General features: G+C 39.0%; 1 protein-coding gene across 7 annotated transcripts in view; it reads right to left on the minus strand.

The window, feature by feature from the left end:
- pamr1b (peptidase domain containing associated with muscle regeneration 1b) overlaps positions 1 to 18877 on the minus strand; it is a 205704-nt gene that overhangs the window by 155972 nt on the left and 30855 nt on the right. Inside the window, exon 2 of one of the 7 annotated variants that reach the window (XM_073813228.1) lies at positions 4346 to 4421. The exons of 5 other annotated variants lie outside the window; for them this stretch is intronic. The gene's annotated coding sequence lies outside the window, so the exon portion shown is untranslated. One more of the 7 variants, XM_073813229.1, reaches the window with a different exon arrangement.

Genomic DNA, 18877 nt, shown 5'->3' on the forward strand with positions numbered 1-18877 from the left:
AATGAACAGTTCTTTGTAAACCAGCAATGCTGTGTAGAGCAGGGATTTTCAAACCTGTCCTGGAGGACCACTAGTACTGCACAATTTGCATGTCTCCCTCATTAGACACACCTGGTTTAAATCTTCAGCTTATTAGTAGAGACTGCAAGACCTGAACTGGGTGTGCAAGGTAACTGAATGAGGTGTGTCATAAAAGGGAAACATTGAAAACCCCTGGTGTAGAGTAATCCAACATTAGAAACAATCCTTCAAATTTAAAACATAATTTAAGAAGTAATTTCTGATTAATTAATCAGAAAATATGATTTCTAGGGATGCACCGAAATGAAAATTATTGGCCGAAACCGAAAACGAGGAAAACAAGGTCGAAAAACCGAAACCGAAACACCGAAATAAATTATTATGCCAATTATTAGTACAAATGCATTTATGGCTATCACTGTGTACTAACTTTACTAGGGGTGTGTGACAGATCACAAAACTCATGGTTCAGATCACATTACAGTTTTTGAGGCACGGATCGGATTATTTTTCAGATCAGCAAAAAGGGGGTGGGGAAAATCTAATAACAAATAAAGAAATTACAAACATTTATAAAAAAAGAAAAAAGCTGCACATTAATAAGGGCTAACATTAGCATTAGGTACAGAAATCGAATTAAATGAGTCATAACACTGTCTTTATTGTATAAATTAAATATATTATTATTTTTAGAGCTATTTGTCTATTAGATGAATTGAGGTTAGTTTCTTTAAAGGGACACAAGGCAGCATTTTTATGTTAATAAATCATCTTCGTAAGTCGGTATATGGTTAAATGACTCATTACATGACGAATGAAGACTCTCTCGCCCGCCCCTACCGTCTGTAGGAAGAATACCCCACTTGCAAGTTCGCTGTATCCGACCCGGTGTCCTTCAGTCTTGTATAGTCTTAGATATAGAACGCATTTACTCCCAGACACTAGGGGGAGCTAGTAGAGAAATAATACTCAGACTTGCCTTGTGTGCCTTTAAATAAGCAGAGACTGGTTTATGACTGTAATCTATACATACCCTTAAGACATAAACAAATGTTTTTATTAGAAAAAGAATACTTTGGAGATAATTTTGTTTATATGTGCCCTGTCAATAACAGAAAGATTTTACGTTCTCTTGTTTGCGTCTCACTCGTGTGTGCACTATTGAGGGTGTTATGGATCAACTGGGGATCGTGTTATCTGGGGACATGCGCGTGCACGCACGTAAATTTACCTGATATACCAGCAGATGTTAGACGGCGACAGATTCGTCACTTTGATTATCCAAATGAGCCCTTATGAAAACCTATATTAGAGCACCTATAAATGTTGTTATTATCATTTGAGACTGTCTTTTTCTCGATGTCTGTTTTCATGTATTAAATGCCGTTCATAAGCGGGTTTTAAAAAGTTTTAATATTAAGCCCCGCCCATATTATTTTGAGACTAATCAATTGAAATTGGTTAGACGTGTGAGCGCATAAAGTCTGCAGTCTGTCATGCAATAATATGCTAAGTAAGCGTTGTGGAGCCATAGCCTCGTGGACAGTACTCATCGCTTTAATTCAAACCACCAGAGTTCAAACCCCACTTCTGGGCATGCTGACTTGCTAGTCCTTCTTCATTTGTTTATGTTTATTTTTATTTTCTCACAAGTTAAAACCCAGCATTTATATATTTTTAAGTGATCATAACTGATTTAACAAATTAGCATTCAAAAGAAGTTCTTATATGAAAACACATCTAATATGAAACATATTCTTATAATTAGTAAAAGCACAAACCATATGTCGTTGTGATAACTTGTAAATAAATGGGAATAAACAAAATACTAATTTCATAATCAGAAACAACTGCAAAAGAAGAACCACCAATTCGATAAATATGAAAAATATTTTTATATTTTTCATAGTTTTTTTTTTTTTTTGCTAAATTACCAGTTCCCTATGCACTCAGGTACAACCTGTAACATTTTAAATTCATTTTCAAATACAATACTACCACATTATGTGTATAAGAGAGCTTTCTATTATAGGATTGTAGAGCCTGCCAATCAACCTCAGGCTGATTTGCCTAAGGACACTGAACATCTGGCAAAAGTGTTCTTTATATGTTGAGTTATCTGAATGTAAAGCATATAGTTCTATTACCCCCGCCCCCCAAAAAACAAAACAATTTAGCACCAGCCGCGACTGTTAAAGACAACTTTGTTTGCAAATAGTAAGTTACAGCAAAGTCCCAAATACTAGTTGATGCTTTAGATTGAGGTGCCAAATGAGTAATGATGTGTTCTGTATTTAAGAATGTCTTAAAGCATACATGTAAGAAAAATGATTGTTTCAGAATTTATGATGATTTATGGATATGTTCTGCTCATGTGGTTACATTGAGCACTTGTCATAAAGCTTGCATAAACAGAAGGGCAGAAGGCCTGTTGAAGCTGAGAAAAATTTTTTTTGAAACTTAGGATGGTAACAAGAAATAAAATCATCATTACTTTATCATCTTTAGTAGCATTGATGGAGAAAACTGCAAGTCCCATTGTCACCTCATTATCCTACAGCATGGTGAGTTTTGAATTGTAAAGACTATAAAGACTAAGATTAGTATGTCACAGAAAATATAGAGACCAGTTATTTATTGAGAAAGTTTACAGAAAACAATGTATTCGCCACATATCCAATCACAGAAACAAGACACAATTTTAAAGAGTTTACTTTCAGTTTTACACTGAGTTACAAAACAATATCATTTTGTAAGCATATGTAACGTGTATGGATGTAATCTCAAAGATCAGTCATTTACCTTAGATATTTCCAAATTTGTCACAAATTACGATCTGCTTAAAACAATAAAAACAGATTGATGTTTGACTGTCATCTGCCTTTTTTTAACATTAGCCAAGCCCTACAATCAGAACATTAGTCCATTTAAGTCAGGCTAAAAGCGTATAGGCTTCATAAGAGGAGTTAGTTACCTTTGCATATTACTTCTTTGTTTGATGTTCAGGGCAGATCATAAAGATGTATGCATAAACTGCTAGACCTCAGCTTTTGGTACAAGCAATTTAAAATACAGTCATTTAGAACAAACCAAATGCATCTCTATGCTGCCTTCAACTCAAATTGATATTAAATTAACTTATACAATGTGTTGAATGCATTAAGTCACTTGTTTATCAAAAGAATGAACCCTTATTATAAAGAAATTACATTTCACTAATATAAATGTAATGTAATGTAGATGTAAATTATGTTTTAATCATGACACCTGTTGGTACGCTACAGATGCACATTTTCCTACGATACAGTTGTGTTTTAAAGAAAATACTTACAAAAGTACTTAAATCCGCTGGCAAGTTTAATGATAACATCCCCGAAAGGTAACGTTACAGCTGTCCCATTTTAACGTGGGCGTGGTGCATTTGGCCAAACAAAACACGCTAAACTTAATTTAAACTGCGTCAAAAAATAAAAACGGGAACACAAGCAGAGGGAAAAAAGTAGTAGAACATTGATAACAACAATTATAAATAATTTTATATATGTTTTAAATCACGGCGTTTAAAAATGGAATTTAACGAATCTGATGCTGTGCTGGTATATTAGGTAAATTTACGTGCGTGCACGCGCATGTCCCCAGATAACACGATCCCCAGTTGATCCATAACAAGGGCACTTAAACGCGCGCGCTCACTCAGAGAACGAAGGCGAATCCCAAACAGCGCAGCATAAAAACGTTACGTTGTTTTTCATTGCTTTATTCGGCACATGTATGTTAATGGACTATACAGTATGAGACACATTTGCGCGACTCTCTCTAAAGTTTACACATCAAGAGTTCTGATCTTTGAAGAGCGTACTCACTGTTATGATCACGTCTGGACCGGACACAACCGCATGTGCCTCTGTGCGTACTTTAGCGCCTTTTTGCGGTTAAATACATCCACGCCGCATACATGTTGCTTCAGACAAGCATGTGCAGGTCGCGGTTTCTGTTTGCGTCATCACAACATTTCGGCCGTATTGTTTCGGTGATAAAAGTCTTTTGGCCGATAGCCGAAAATGCTCTTTTGGGCCATTTTCGGCCGAAAAGTTTCGGTGGCCGAATATTCGGTGCATCCCTAATGATTTCCATACAATAATTATAAGGGATGCACCGAAATGAAAATTCTTGGCCAAAACCGAAAACCGGAAAAAAAAGGAAACCAATGCCGAAAACCGAAACACTGAAAGAAATTATTATGCCAATTATTAGTACAATTGCATTTATGGATATCACTTTGTACTAACTTTACTAGGGGTGTATGACGGATCACAAATCTCACAGTTCGGATCACATCACAGTTTTTGAGGCACAGATCAGATTATTTTTCGGATCAGCAAAAAGCAGGTGGGAAAAATCTAATAACAAATAAAGAAATTGCAAACATTTATAAAAAAGAACAAAGTTGTATTTAATAAGGTACAATAAACATTACCTTAGCTTTTCTACATTTACCATAAGTGACAAATCAACGGTTTGGTTGAGCACGTTTCTGAAAAATTATTAAAAAAAACATACAAACGTTTTTCATGGCACCAAGTAACATAATTTTGTAAAGATATGGCTCTTGCAATGTAATATGTCAAAAATATATGCTTTCCTTGCAAAAAGTCAACTAGAACAGTTCACATGGCAGGAGTGATTTCTTTCTCTCTGACATCCATCTAAGAAGATGTGTAGTGACAACTGCTGTTGATTGACACACTGACATCTAGTGGATTTGTTTGGCATAACATAGCTCAACCAAAAAATAGAGATGGCTCAATCAGCTTGAGTTAAGTTAGGTACTCTTCTCAATAAAATATAGGGACTCAAAATGTGCTCAACCATTTGGTCGAGCAGGCAGTTAAAGGGTTAGCTTGCCTGTAAAATATCATTTTTTTATGAAAACATAAAAATATCACATAAATTATGATTAAATTGTTTTTAGATATTTATCTATATGTTATTTGTTGAATTCGGACATTTGGTGTTTAGAAAAAACATTAAAGTATTACAGTCTAGGAAATAAATCATTTTGACCAGCAGATGCCCATAGAGACCCATTCATTTAAATGGATGTGGCCAACTGCTCAAATTACTAGTTTAGTGATACATTTTGTGAATTTATGTTTATATAAACATTACAAACAGTGCCGGCGCCAGCCGAGCGCTGATGAGGGGGCGTCTAAAATACCAGAGGGGGCGATCACATGAATGCATATAATTCCCCCAGCTAGAAAATACATAGGTTTGGTACATTAAGTTTTAAAGTAAACAAACATCTCAATACAACCACAAAAACTACAGCTATAGTGAGCAACGTACAGAGCTCTGAACAATAGAACAACAACAAAAAAACGCATACCTAACGTCACATATTAGCACAACACTACTCATTTGAAGTTCAGACCCAGAGGTAGAAATAAATTTTACGTAATGGTGGGGGCAGTGTTGGCAAATAGAGTTGATGGTTTTCAGCCCAAAAACGGTCCAAACGCAACATTTTATCAACATTTTGGTTCAATTTGATCATATAACGTAGTTATTTTAACTGCCACAAGTAATGCACCAAGCTAGCGATTAAGCAGCTAGAGAACCACAATAGCAAAATGACAATAACTCGTTTACATATACAGCTATGCTGTAGGATAGGCTAATTCAAATTCGTTAATTATAAATTTAACAATGTCTGTTTTTTATCTATTTACTCCTGATAAACAGGTGTGTGTGAGAGAGAGATCGTACAGGCTTACCTTTAACGTTAAATGCAGAACAATAATAGGCTGTTGGTTGTACGTTGACTTGCAAGGATGCTGAAGAACATGAACATCTGAACTTTTCAAAACTATGTACAGTCTGGCTGAAGTTCATGGTGCCCGAATTGACTTAATGACAGCCGAAAATTTGGATCTTTGCACCTGAAATGCTCCGATAATTCATCCACGCCACGGCATTAATTGATGTGTGACAATCAGGAGTCCGGTTTGTAGAACTTCCAATGCTATTTTCCATATATCCATTGCTACAGGGCAGGCCCAGGTCACTCTCACACTCCTGTTTGTACATTTTTATATAATTTCCCACTTCGACATCTTGATTTCCCTCTGAGACTCAGAACGCGGGCTCATTGTCGGCGTGCCTCAAGCCGCCAACACAAACTTGTTCAACTTCAGGCGCGGCTGCAAGAACCAACAACCACATGACGTCAAAGTACCGCGAGAACGATTCGAGAAATCATACTAAGTGTCGTTTCGTCTCGCTCTCGCGGCATTTTGACGTCTTCGCCTGATGAATTCGAACAAGCCTATAGGCTATACATGAGTGGGCGTGTGTCACGGTAGAATACATGCACACTTGTTTTTTTGTTTTGTTAAATAATTAGACTTTAAAATTCCCTTTAGGAAGACAATACACAAGGCAAACGTGATTTTTAAATAGCGCATTTTATCATTAAAATCCCATTCAACATTAATGGTGATCTGAGGGGGCGGGATAGTGCCAGTGAGGGGGCGATGCCCCCTCACGCCCCCTCGTGGCGCCGGCCCTGATTACAAAGGACATTAAAAATAAATATTATTTCAAATAGTAGAATGTTTTGTAGTTTTTAATGCATTTTGAGAAATGCAACAGAAATTTGACTGAATGTAAGTGTGTGTGTCCATGTGTGTGTAGGTGCGTGCATGTGTGTGTGTGTGGATGGGGTGCTAAATAGGATCTAAAAACCACCAGATCTTCTTAACTCAGCGAGCTCATCAAAAAAAAAAAAAACGGTATAAAGACTTTATAAACTTCTTCGCTAACAAAATTGGGGTTATTAGAGAAAATATCAAAGCTATGCAAACAGCAACCGTTTTACAAAAAAGTACACTGAACACTAGATTACCATATAAACATCTTTTGAGTCATTTACTACAATAGAGGAGGTCTCAAAACCAATAAAATCATCCAAATCATTGTGTATATTTGATCCTGTTCCCACAGTTATTAAACCCCTCATTAAAAAGTGGCACCATGACCAGGGAGAGCAGAATTATTTTGACCAGTTTCAAATCTTGTTTGCCTGGTTTAGATTGTATATTTATCCAACTGTTATCACTTTGTTTATGTAAATAAGGAAAAGTCATGTCACTTTCAGGTTAAATTCGTTGTACCGCAGGGATCAGTTCTAAATTAAGCTCTGTTTTTTGCACAGGCCTACTAAAGGGGTTAATGGTGCCACATGGTGATCAACAGTAAAACTGACACATTTTACCTTTAGCAAAAGGAAAAACTACCAACAATCAAGAATGCATGCTCAGTACTGAGGTTGATTAACAGATTTATGAAAAAAATGAGGAAAAAAATTAATCTGATAATTTTTTACAGCCGTTTAATTTAGTTGCCTTTTTTGTACACTAAGAAAAATAAACCCAAGGTTTTGTCGAAGGAGACCAGAAAGAGATAACGGGAGAGTGACAGAATAAAAAGAAGGACGAGGATCAATTATATTGGGCCAGCGTTCGCTCTCTGGCGTGAACTAGAGGAGGAGGGGTTCCTAACCGATGCTGACTTGGCCGTCATGCTTTTGGACTAGTAAGTAATGTTATATGTTTAAGAATTTAGGCGGAATGTTCGACAGCAATCTATCTTTCGATAGTCATATCTCCAATGTCTGCCGCACAGCATTCTTCCATCTTGGAAATATCTCAAAAATACGCCATATGCTGTCTGCATCAGATGCAGAAAAGCTTATCCATGCTTTTATGACCTCTAAAATAGACTATTGTAACTCGTTACTCGGAGGATGCAATGCAAATCAGGTAAACAAGCTACAGCTGGTTCAAAACACCGCCGCAAGAGTGCTTACTCGATCTAAAAGTATGACCACATTAGTCCAATTCTGGCATCTTTACACTGGCTACCAGTAAAATATCGCATACAATTTAAAATATTACTAATCACCGCCTAGCGCCCTCGTATATTAAAGAACTACTATCAGAATACAATCCACCACGTAAACTGCGATCACAAAATTCTGGTTACTTAATTATCCCTAGAATATCAAAAGTCTATCTAAAGGTGGTAGATCCTTTTCCTACTTGGCCCCTAAGCTCTGGAATGATTTACCAAATAATGTTCGAGTATCAGACACAGTCGAGCAATTTAAATCTAAACTTAAGACATTCTTCTTTAACAATGAATTCACATAGAATGTCCAGTAAATGTACTTTTCCTGCAGTAGTTATTTTGTCTAGATCAAAGCACTTACATACCTCATATGGGTAATAAACTATTGCCGCAATAGTTAGCCTGGAACTGAGCTGACTTAAACCACTATAATGTATGACACTTGCATTACATGCGAACGCCCCCTACGCTAATAGAATTCTGTTTTTGTCTCCCTGTCTTGTCCTCGACCCCGAGGACAATGAGACAAACAGACCCAGTTCCTGCTGCTGTGAAGGTCATCGCACCACTGATCTACTTGCTGTCCTTCAACGTGATGCCCAGCCGATGCGCGACCAACGACCACCGGCTGAACCAGTTTAATCTGCTTACCTGCTTCCTATCCCTACCGTGTCTCTATATATAAATATATATTAATTTTTCCCTAGGGTTTTGGTCCTTCTAGGAGTTCTTCCCACCGGGTTTTCTCCTAGGGGGTTTTTTAGTCCCAGGGAGAGTCAGACAACTTTGGCTTAACTTAGCACTGTACTGTATACGTTACATTATTAATACGCTCGCTTGTACGGTTTATTCTTAGACGCTATATTCTACTTATACTATCTATTGATTTTCTGTGTTCTTCTCTACATCTACTCATGTAAAGCTGCTTTGCAACAATTAACACTTGTGAAAAGCGCTATATAAATAAAATTGAATTGAAAAAAAAAATGAATTAAATATTTCTTGCATATATTAGTCCTGTCTGGCCCCCAAACAATAATTTTTTTAAAGTGAATTTTACTGGAGGCTACTTGGAGAGTGTAGGGAGAGACACTGTGGTGCTGCAGTAACCTCATGGACCTACGACATGGGTGATCCGGGTTCGATTCCCATTTAAGGCAATTTTTTTATATAAACTTTAACCAAGCGACCACCGTTACAATTGGCTTGTAAACGTGAGCGACGAGAGCTTTTGCCGTTTGAAAAAAATAAAACCCATGAAATTATATTCATATGACATGCCGGAAGGCCCACTTGGTGACCTAAAGAGTTGTCTTATTTTTCTTTGGGACAGTGCTGCGGCGCTTGTAGCCTCTAGGGGCACTAGATGTTGTGATCATATTTTTGAGATATTTCTAAGATGGAAGAATGCTATGCGGCAGACATTGGAGATATGACTATCGAAGGATCGATTGCTGTCGAACATCACACCTAGGTTCTTGACTGTGGAAAACGGCATAACAGTGCAGCCATCTATGGGCAACTTGTAATCGGCATATTTTGTTTGGAGCGATTTGGTTAAATAATAATAATCAACCCCTAGTGGCCAAAAAGTTTCGCGATGTGGCTTTAAAGCTAATACAAAGCAAAGAGCTCTCAAAATTAATAAAATCATGCAAATCATCGTGTATATTAGACCCTGTTCCCACAAAATTTCTAAAAGAGGTATTCCCTGTAGTGTTAGACCTAGTACTAAATATCTTTAACTCATCGCTAGAACTAGGATACGTTCCAACAGCTTTCAAACTGGCAGTTATTAGACTGCTTATTAAAAAACGCACTTTGACCAGGAAGTAGGGATGGGCATTTGATAAAAAATTTTTAGTCGATCGTCGGGAGAATTAACGATCGACTATCGATTAATCATTAATATTTTTATCATAAAAAATAATCATTTAACTTTTATAATTCAAAAATGTTGAATAACATAATTATGCCGCAATATTTAGTCTGTCTGGAACTAAGCTGAGTTAAACCACATCACTGTGTGACACTTCAATACATATGAACGGCCGCTACGCTAATACGATTTTGTTTTTCTCTCCCTGTCTCGTCCTCGACCCGAGGACGAGACAAACAGACCCAGTCCCGGTAGATGTGAAAGTCGGCACACATCTGATCTACTGGCTGTCCTTCAACGTTATGCCCAGCTGATACCTGACCAACGATCACCGGCAGAACCGCTTAATCTCCGCTAAATCTCCATTTCCGTTCTCCCAAGGGTTTTTCCCTCCTAGGACTTATTTTTCCTCGGATAAAAGCCCGGGGGTTTTTTTTCTCCTAGGGGGTTTTTCACCCCGGGGAGGCAGCCTTTTTGGGCTTTACCTAGCTTCCTCTTCTATACGTTGCTTTAGTAATACGTGCAATTATAATATTGAGTCATAGCCGCAGCAAATTTAACTGCTCATGCTATCATGTATTTTGTTGTGCTATCTGTCGTTTTCTGTGCTTTTCACTGCTTCTATTTATGTAAAGCTGCTTTGAAACAATTGACTTTTGTGAAAAGCGCTATATAAATAAAATTGAATTGAATTGAATTGAATACAAAAATACAGCGCGTTTTCCTCCATGAGACCTTTATTACAAGTTCAACTTGTGGCAAACAGTTAAACTACATTTAGTTAGACAAACGGAACATATATGCGCTTAAATATGTGGTGCTCTAAAGCAGCGGAACCTGCAGCTGCGAGCCGCATTCTTAAACATAGACCTAATTTGTTCCAAAAAATCATGACCTCTTCATGATTATTTTGTTGAAATCAAACGGAAGGTCACAGATAACGGAGTATGGTGTCAAATATTGCACCCTGGTGGTAAAATGTTGAATTTCTGCCACACAGTGAAATTCATTTAACTGTTTCAAGACACATGCTACGCTAGGCAACACAACCTGCATTAGATAAAAAAAAAGTATTCGATTAATCAATAACAAATTAACGTCATCGACTAAATTCTTAACAATCAATTATCGATCGTCGATTAATCATGCCCATCCCTACCAGGAAGATCTTTTAAATAATTTTAGACCAATCTCAAATCTCGCTTTTCTTTCTAAAATGTTAGAAAAAGTAGTGGCAAGCCAGCTATGCGCATTTCTAGTGAATAATAGTACATATGAAAAGCTCCAATCAGGATATAGGCCCCACCATAGCACAGCACTGCTTACAGTTTCAAATGACCTCCTATTAACATCCGATCGTGGTGAAATCTCAATTCTTATATTACTAGACCTTAGTGCAGCATTTGACACAATAGACCACAGAATCCTACTCAATAGACTAGAAAACTATGTTGGTATCAGTGGTCAGGCGCTAGCCTGGTTTAGGTCATATCTAACCAATCGCTATCACTTTGTTTATGTAAATGAGGAAGAGTCATATCACTCCCTGGTTAAATACGGTGTACCGCAGGGATCAGTTTTAGGTCCTATCCTGTTCTTGTTATACATGTTACCCCTAGGAGACATTATCAGGAAACATAACATAAGTTTTCACTGCTATGCGGATGATACCCAGCTTTACATCTCCTCGCATCCCAGCGAAACACACACGTTTTCTAAGCTAAAAGACTGCATTAGCGATGTTAGTGACTGGATGGCACATAACTTTCTTAAGCTCAACTCCAATAAGACAGAGGTACTTATTATTGAACCAAATCGCTACAAACATAATATGTCAGATTACAAATTGCACATAGATGGCTGTACTGTGGTGCCATCTTCCACGGTTAGGAACTTAGGTGTGATGTTCGACAGCAACTTATCCTTTGATAGTCATATCGCCAACGTCTGCCGCACAGCATTCTTCCATCTTAGAAATATCTCAAAAATACGCCATATACTGTCTACATCTGACGCAGAGAAGCTTATTCATGCTTTTATGACCTCTAGAATAGACTATTGTAACTCGCTACTCGGGGGATGCCATTCAAATCAGGTCAACAAGCTTCAGCTAGTTCAAAACGCATCTGCAAGGGTACTTACTCGATCTAAGAAGTATGACCACATAAGCCCAATTCTGGCATCTTTACACTGGCTACCAGTTAAATATCGCATCCAATTTAAAATATCACTAATCACCTACAAAGCTTTAAATGGCTTAGCACCCTCATATCTTAGAGAATTACTATCAGAATACAATCCATCACGCACACTACGGTCGCAAAATTCTGGCCTATTGATTATCCCTAGACTATCAAAAGTGTCTAAAAGTGGAAGATCCTTTTCCTACTTAGCCCCTAAGCTCTGGAATGATTTACCAACTGATGTTCGAGAATCAGACACAGTCGATCATTTTAAATCTAGACTTAAAACTTTTCTCTTCAACAAAGCATTCGCATAATTTGTCTAGTAAAGGTTCTTAACTCGCAATAGTTATTTTCACGGAACAAAGCACTCACGGTCATAACACAGACCAACCAAATAAATAAATAAAAACCTTTTCTGCATGAACACTTAAAATGAATTGCATTAAATAGTTTGCCACCGTTTGCCACTGAACCTGCATTAACGACGACAGTGGGGCCTCCAGCCTTAGTCAAACGGGTTGGTATGTATGGTCGGGTTGCGTTTTTCGCGCTTTCGTGTGTCTTGTGAATAGTATGCCATACATACCCGTTTGCCACTGAACCTGCATTAACGACGACAGTGGGGCCTCCAGCCTTAGTCAAACGGGTTGGCACGTATGGTCGGGTTGCGATTTTGGCGCTATCGTAAGTCTTATGAATAGTATGCCATACAGACCCGTTTGCCACTGAACCTGCATTAACGACGACAGTGGGGCCTCCAGCCTTAGTCAAACGGGTTGGTATGTATGGTCGGGTTGCGTTTTTCGCGCTTTCGTGTGTCTTGTGAATAGTATGCCATACAGACCCGTTTGCCACTGAACCTGCATTAACGACGACAGTGGGGCCTCCAGCCTTAGTCAAACCGGTTGGCACATATGGTCGGGTTGCGATTTTGGCGCTATCGTAAGTCTTATGAATAGTATGCCATACAGACCCGTTTGCCACTGAACCTGCATTAACGACGACAGTGGGGCTTCCGGCCTTAGTCAAACGGGTTAACACGTATGGTCGGGTTGCGATGTTTTTGGCGTTTTCTCCTGGTCCTGTAAATGGTATACAATATAGACCCGTTTGCCACTGAACCTGCATTAACGACGACAGTGGGGCTTTAGGCCTTAGTCAAACGGGTCGTCAGGTTTCATTTTCTCTTAAAGATCGGAAGGTGACCCTTATTTACCATATATACCCTCGCATTGGGCCCCCAATTTGCTAAATCCTCAACTGTGGATAACATAATTATGCCGCAATATTTAGTCTGTCTGGAACTAAGCTGAGTTAAACCACATCACTGTGTGACACTTCAATACATATGAACGGCCGCTACGCTAATACGATTTTGTTTTTCTCTCCCTGTCTCGTCCTCGACCCGAGGACGAGACAAACAGACCCAGTCCCGGTAGATGTGAAAGTCGGCACACCTCTGATCTACTGGCTGTCCTTCAACGTTATGCCCAGCTGATACCTGAGCAACGATCACCGGCAGAACCGCTTAATCTCCGCTAAATCTCCATTTCCGTTCTCCCAAGGGTTTTTCCCTCCTAGGACTTATTTTTCCTCGGATAAAAGCCCGGGGGTTTTTTTTCTCCTAGGGGGTTTTTCACCCCGGGGAGGCAGCCTTTTTGGGCTTTACCTAGCTTCCTCTTCTATACGTTGCTTTAGTAATACGTGCAATTATAATATTGAGTCATAGCCGCAGCAAATTTAACTGCTCATGCTATCATGTATTTTGTTGTGCTATCTGTCGTTTTCTGTGCTTTTCACTGCTTCTATTTATGTAAAGCTGCTTTGAAACAATTGACTTTTGTGAAAAGCGCTAAATAAATAAAATTGAATTGAATTGAATTGAAGAATAGACTATTGTAACTCGTTACTCAGGGGATGTCACGCAAATCAGGTAAATAAGCTTCAGCTGGTTCAAGACGCAACTAAGAAGTATGACCGCATAAGTCTAATTTTGGCATTTTTACAATGGTTACCAGTTTAATATCGCATACAATTTGAAATATCACCTATAAAGCCTTAAATGGCCTAGCCCCTTCGTATCTTAGAGAATTACTATCAGAATACAATCCATCACGTACACTGCGGTCACAAAATTCTGGTTACTTAATTATCCCTAGAGTATCAAAAGTATCTAAAGGTGGTCGATCCTTGGTCTAGGGTTCTATCAATGTCTAAAAGTAATTTCGCGTAGGTCAAAAAACATGGCCGCCATCGACCAATCAAGAAAAATAAGCTATTAGACAGGGTTAACGGAGGCCGATCGAAACGAAACGCGGTGGGCCTGTTTGTCTCTTGGCCATGAAGGTCTGTGTAGAGTAAGAAAAAATTCAGCCTCCGGGGGGCACTATCACATTTTTTCAGTGTTTAAGTAATTGTGTATTACGCAGTGTTTCAGATATCAACAAGATCCTCATATCATTTAATAGAGGTACTTACAATGAACAACTTTGCCTCAAGAAGCACTTGTCTCAGTCGAATCGTTTGTTAGTTATTCATCATTTTCTTTTAAACCTACTTTTGCGAACTAGTCCTAGGTTTTTTGACCGATCTGAACCAATCCGGGGCTGGAATATTCCCTAGACACTGAATATCAATAATTATCAAAAAAAAAGTTGAACTTGCACTCGTCGCCGCAACACCACGGTCAAAAGTACAATGAGGCGGGGCTAGGAATGATAGGAATGAGATATCAACACGAAACTTGGTTCACATAGGTATAGACGCAGGCTGAGGTCATATGCAAAAAATTGCAGAGATTGTCCACTAGGTGGCGCTATAACCTAAGAACAATGACTATAGCGTATGTATACGACACATAAATATTTGTCTGACCTACTTGTTATTTTGCACATAACATTTGCTTTCAGATTCTTATAATGGTCTATTAGGATAATTACATATCTTAGAAATCATGCTGACCAACAGCCAACCAGCATTAACAATGTACAAGTCAGCGTAATGGTGTGCAATTACAACTTAACTAATGGGCTCCTCAGTCTGCCTCTCATCGAGGGCGTCCTGCGGTGGCCACCTTCATTCCCCCTCCTCGGACCTCATCTTGGCAGAGCAGGGGAACCGGTCGTCAGCAGCTCGACCCGCCCGCTCAGCCGCTTTCCGTGACAATCATGAGTTTAAGTAGCCCCAAGACGGGCGACCCGGAGTTGGAGAGGATCACTCTTCAGGTGATTCGCTCCTTCCCCCCGAAGAGGGTCAGCAGCTGCGGCTGTGACACTGCTCAGGCTGCTCCATATGAGACCGCTTCAGCGTTGACTTTACGATTGAGTCCAGAGGAGAGCGTGGCGCACCGGCATACACTGTGTAACCATTACACCTGCGTGTCGTTTTAATTTCACCCCGTGGTCTGACCCAGCATTTCTGAGGGCAAGATATGCCCCTGAGATAGGTCTCCTGGCATTCTGTAGCACATACGATGTCCCCAGCACGGTTTGAGCAGCCACGTATAATGGGATCGCAGTCTCAGGGGTGTGCCTAGCACCCCAACTGCCGCGAGTGGTGGGCTGTATATCTGGGACTCGTATGCTCCGCTATGGAGATGCGAGGGAAGGATGTATTAGTCGGCACCGACAACATTGCGACTGTTGCGTTTATCAACCGTCAAGGCGGTTTTGGGCTCTCGTCACCTGTCGCATCTCGCTCGTCATCTCCTCCTTTGGAGTCAAAAGCATCTGAGGTCCCTTTGTGCCATTTACATTCCAGGTTCGCTCAACACAGCGGCAGAGCTCGCGCCGGCGAGTGGCGACTCCACCCCCAGACGGTTCAGCTATTTGGAAGAACTTCGGTCGTGCGCAGATAGATCTGTTTGCGTCGCCAGACAATCTTTAGAGTTTAGAACGACATAAGGTTAAGTTATTAATGACATTATTTTCATTTTATTCATTATTATTATTATAGTTCATTATTTTGAACTATCTCTATTAACTCTTTCACCGCCAGTGTTTTTAAAAAAAGTTGCCAGCCAGCGCCAGTGTTTTTCATGATTTTCACAAAAGTTTAATGTCTTCCAGAAAATGTTCTTCTTCAAATATATAAACATACAATATACCAAATGAAAGAACAGACCCTCTGCTTTCAAAAAAAAAAAAAAAAAAAACGTTTCATCCTACCTTCAGTAGTTCTTTTGAAATCAGCTTTTGAATATGGGTCAGTTTCTGCAAAAACACCACATTTTGAGCAAAAAGCAGAGATAATTCAATTTTTGTGACGGACTTTTCATAGAGTTCCCATTCAGAGCGATCTTTAAAACAGACACGGACATGCAGAAGCTTGCCATAGGGCAATACTTCCGGGTTTAAAAAGTTGCGGAATCTCCCTTTTTTCCCAAAACGCAATAAATACCACTCCTTCTTTTCTACAGAATGCAATTAATCCGCTCCACAAATTACAGTGCACAATTCCACGCAATTTAAACAAACAATGGTGGCGCGTTGAGTACACAGTGTCCTAGTTTTCCTCATCTACTTTGTACTTCATGATCAATAAACAAACAAAAACAAAATAATACTTTAATAGCATTGATAAACCTGTGGTTTTTTGTGATGGGAAAGAAACGTAAGCCATCAACATCTAATAATTTATGCGAGAGGCACTCGGGAGATGATCGCTTGTTCTCCCGACAGTAGGGCTGCACGATTAATCGTTTTTAAACCGAAATCGCGATTTTGGATGGGCAAAAGCTGAGATTATTTCGATTCAGAACTATCAAATAACAATCATCTAGTACGCAGTTTTTGACAGTTCGCTTCATGCGCATTTTACGTTTGATGCAGTTTAAACCAATAGAGGGCATTAACACTGAGGTGCTGAATGATCGTCAGATAACGCCATTGCGCGAGCAGCAGTTCAACTCCCCAACAAAGTGTACGGCCATATGATTTCCGCGATGCGGAAAACATGGACAGAATTGCGAAATGCATACAAATGGAATTACCTGCACAACGCGGAATGTCATGGAAGTTGGCAGATTTTGGATTCAGTCATTTTTAAAAGCCATTATAACTCATTAACCGGCAAATGAAAGGACAGAAATGCGCGAAAACATTTCCCTTTTGTGTAATGTTGGACTTAAAGAAAGGTGTATATACGTCCGTTTCTCATCATGCATCGCAAACAATGACAAGCGCCTCATCAGACTATAAGCAGGTTTCATTAAAGGCGCTCTAAGCGAATAATGTGCGACGTCACTTCCTGTTGATGTTTGAACTGTTTTCAAACAGACAGAGCGTAGCTAACTCCTCCCCCTCCCCCTCCCTTCCGTGCTTTCATGAACGCGCCCAACCCCCACCCCCAAATCCTTCTTGTCGTTTATTGGCTGGAATACTTTGTTTAGTTTTGTGATGCTAGGTTTGGCCATTTGTTGATATTGCCGTTTGTGAAGCCTGGGCTGTCTACAGAGATCGCGTTTTTTTACAGTTTGATCAGCGGACAGGCAGCAAGCAGATAGTGAGGAGATGTTTCCGGTATGTAACAAAAAATGTTTTATGGTCTAAAACGCTTCAATTCGCTTAGAGCACCTTTAAAGCCGGAACACAGCAGACGAAAGAGGTACAGTATACTTTCTTGCACGCGCACATCCGCACCGCTTTGAAAGTATATTACAGGCACGAGGGTTCATGAAGCGCGCACACAGAGAGCAGTCAGCACACGCATGATCACTAAACTTAAGTTTTCTTTCTTGTCTAATTGAACATAAACAGCTGGATGTTTATCAGTATATTACTTTTCAGGCATCTGTAATAAATGTAAATTATATTAGTTATTAGAATCTATGATTTTACATAGCAAAGATACAAATAAAACAGTGCACAGTCCTCGCTGTGGGATTTTAAATGTGGAGCTGCAGAAGCTTGTTCACTTAAGAGTAAGGTGTGATTTTAATTTTTGGTGTTTAATAAACATTTCTGACACAGAAAGCACCAGGTTACTGTCTGTCACTTTAAGACACAAGACAGCTTTAAAACCGCTCTGCTTTAACTGTTAAACGTCACCGTATACGGGACACCTAAGTTTACTTCAATATTGTTCAGGTAAATGTTAATCTATCACTACAAACTATATATTGTTGGAAAGGTCTAAGCCTCTTGAATAGACATTTTAACAGTGTTTTATAAAATAAATTATGTAGGTAGAGTAATTGATTCATTTATGAAGAGAGTGCGCCTCAAAACATTTATATTCTGCTAAATGTCACTGTCTCGCCAGCGGGGCTCCTACGTTTACATCAGTGTTTTCCATGTGAATTCTTATCCAATCCTGACAAACTATATATCATTTGAAAGCTCTAAGGGTGTAGTTTCGATTTATCATCAGAATTTTGGGAAAGAAATTACATAGTGAGAGCCATTTTCTAAAATGCCACAGGTCCACAGGTGGGCCCATGTTGTTATTATATATTGGTAACACGAATACCCTATCTAAACCTAAAATATCTTGACAAACTTTATATCATTGGAAAGCTCTGAGAGTGTAGTTTTCATATTTTATCATCATTTTGGATAAATTATGAGAGAGTGAGAGTCACAGGTGAACCCAGTTTATTTTAACATATGTATAGCACTTATACCCTATTCCAAACCTAAACAATTTTGACAAACTATATATCATTGGAAAGCTCTAAGAGTGTAATTATCATATATCTTTACCATTTTGAGAAAAAATGACGTAGTGAGAGTCAGTTTCAAAAAGGTCACTGGCCCACATGTAGGCCCAATATGTTTTTACATTTTTCTAACACTAAACCCCCACCCTGAACCCCAAAAATCTTGATAAACTATATATCACTGAAAAGCTCTCAGAATGTAGTTTTCATATGTCAAAGTCA

Source organism: Paramisgurnus dabryanus, chromosome 23 (assembly GCF_030506205.2).
Source record: "Paramisgurnus dabryanus chromosome 23, PD_genome_1.1, whole genome shotgun sequence".
NCBI lineage: Eukaryota > Metazoa > Chordata > Actinopteri > Cypriniformes > Cobitidae > Paramisgurnus > Paramisgurnus dabryanus.